At 39.5% G+C, this 2,598-nt stretch overlaps 1 non-coding gene across 1 annotated transcript; it reads right to left on the bottom strand.

Moving 5' to 3' along the window:
• Positions 1-1,850: 1,850 nt before the first annotated feature.
• On the bottom strand, positions 1,851-1,969 carry LOC145402753 (5S ribosomal RNA). Its single transcript, XR_013897868.1, has one exon. It is a non-coding gene; the product is annotated as a 5S ribosomal RNA (ribosomal RNA).
• Between the last annotated feature and the right edge of the window lie 629 nt (positions 1,970-2,598).

The raw sequence follows: 2,598 nt of genomic DNA, 5'->3' as shown, positions 1-2,598 counted from the left end.
CACCCTATTACACTGCGCCACCCTTACACCCTCCTACACTGGGCCACCCTTATATTACCCCTCTACACTAACTCTGGTCACTCATATCTTGTTGGGGATTTGTAATAAGCTTGTGTTGTGGCTGTCTGTCAATTAATCATAATGAGGAAGAGGAGGCTTGTTAATTTTATCTGTGTTCACCGGCTGAAAAGTGCCACAGTGGGATGTGTGTGTGTGTGTGTGTGTGTGTGTGTGTGTGTGTGTGTGTGTGTGTGTGTGTGTGTGTGTGTGTGTGTGTGTGTTTTCTTTGCAAAACAGCCAGAAAGTAATAATCCCAAAGTAAAACAAATCTACCAAGGATAGGTTAGGTAATTATTTCTTGCTCTCCTAGTGGCTTGAACAAAACAAAGTGGCACAACCGAGCTCTGTTATTATTCAGTCTTTGAACCTATTATTAATACCTACACTGACATCTACCAGCAGGAAGGCAACACAGCAAAAACAGTGGATATTCCCTCTTCCCACATTTCAAAGTTAATAATATCGTTCATGATTCCACCTCGTCTGCTTTACGGTTAGGGCATGTCCGTCACTTTCCCCCTTGACGCATCATATCAAGAGAAATAATCTGAAAGGGAAATATATCAAGCCTTCTTGAGCTTAAAAAGAAACTAACTAGCAGGGAAAAAGTGGGGAAGTATAAGAACTTTTGCCTCAGACTGTGCTTACCGTCTTTAACTCTTCCTCCACCTCATTCTCGGTCTTCATCTCTTCTTTCTCCCATCATCTTCACGACCTGGCCATAAAATGAATGGGATTTCTTGATAGCTATGCAGGCTTATGGATTGTTCTAGTGTGTGTGTGTGTGTGTGTGTGTGTGTGTGTGTGTGTGTGTGTGTGTGTGTGTGTGTGTGTGTGTGTGTGTGTGTGTGTGTGAGAGAGAGAGAGAGAGTGAGTGAAATAGATAGACAGGTAGAGTTTAATATGCAGAGCTGGTCTAGGCATCACATTCTACCATACCTCATGCATTATAATCGAGAGAGAGAGAGAGAGAGAGAGAGAGAGAGAGAGAGAGAGAGAGAGAGAATGAATATTAATAATAAGCGGCGCCAAGGCACAGCCAGCCCGTCCCCGGCAACCATTTTTGTGCTGACGTATAAACACACCAGGATATCTAGTCAAAGATGTCACAAATCAGATTTGGAGTTAATAGAGTGAGATTTGACAATTTTGTGCCCATTTAAAATTTTAGTCCCGACCCACCTGACATTGACCCCCCTACTGCTAACTGGGGGGTGACCCCCCTAATGTAATGAAATATGTTGTAAGATGCAGATTTGACAGACGCTGTTTTAGATTTTGGTATCATGTCGATATGACGAATCTGAAAGGAATTATGGTGATTTTTTTTTTCCTACTGCCTTGATCTCTGCCCAATTTGGCCCAAAATTAATTCAGGTGATCAGGTCATAGCCCATCATCCTTTTAATTTTGGTCAAAATCACACCAGTAGTTTTCGCGTAAAGTTGTTAACAGACAGACAGACAGACAAACAAACAAACAAACAGATAAACCGAGTGAAAACAATACCCGTCCCCGAGCCCCTCCGGGGCGGGGACGGGTAATAATAATAATAATAATAATAATAATAAAAATAATAATAATCCATCCATCCATCATCCAATCCTACATTGCCCCATCAGGAGCGTAGGAGCCCGGGGCTAGGCAGTTGGTCCCGACATTTAAGATAATATTCCATCCATCCATTGCCAGACGCCATGTATCCCAAACGGGGTGGTCAAGGGCTTAGAGTTAATTGTTTTACAGGGAGGGGCACTAATCCTCCACCAACCCCACTTGACACGTAGGGATGCCAACAGCATCTGGTGTTCCCAGGCGGTCACCCATCCAAGTACTAACCAGACCCAACGTTGCTTAACTTCGCTGATCGAACGGGAAGCGGTGTACTCAACGTGGCATGGCCGTATAATAATAATAATAATAACAATGATAATAATGATAATATTAATGTCAACGACAACAACAGTAGTAGTAATAATAATAAAAATAATAATAATAACAATAATAATAATAATGCCTTCCTCAGATGTGCGTGTATAATTGATTTTTATATTCTTTATCTTGTCACGCTGTCTGCTTAGCATGTCATTTTTTTTTGGGGGGAGGGGGGAGAGAGGGACGGATTTTGGTCTGCATTTGTGTATTGTCGTCAGCATGAGGCGGCATGATGATGATGATGATGATAATGATGATGATGGTGACGATGATGATGATGATGATGATAAGCAATAACAACAATAACGATGAAAGTAGTAACCGCAATAACAACAATATAAATAATAATAATAATTAATAATAATAATAATAATAATAAAATAATAATAATAATAATATAAATAATGTAAATAATAATAATAATAATATAAATAATAATAATAATATAAATAATAATAATAATAGTAATAATAACAACAATAATAATGAATCCATCACCACCACCACCACCTCCACTAACAACAATGTCATAACAACAACAAATCCATCATAACAACCACCCAGATTCCCTTTTAGTCTCCAGTTTATACATCAATTAAACCT

The sequence above is a fragment of the Coenobita brevimanus genome, chromosome 58, assembly GCF_032717465.1.
Source record: "Coenobita brevimanus isolate Jiangsu-jjx chromosome 58, ASM3271746v2, whole genome shotgun sequence".
Taxonomy (NCBI): domain Eukaryota; kingdom Metazoa; phylum Arthropoda; class Malacostraca; order Decapoda; family Coenobitidae; genus Coenobita; species Coenobita brevimanus.
The sequence above is the reverse complement of the archived record's forward strand: the minus strand, read 5'-3'. Positions and strand labels throughout refer to the sequence as shown.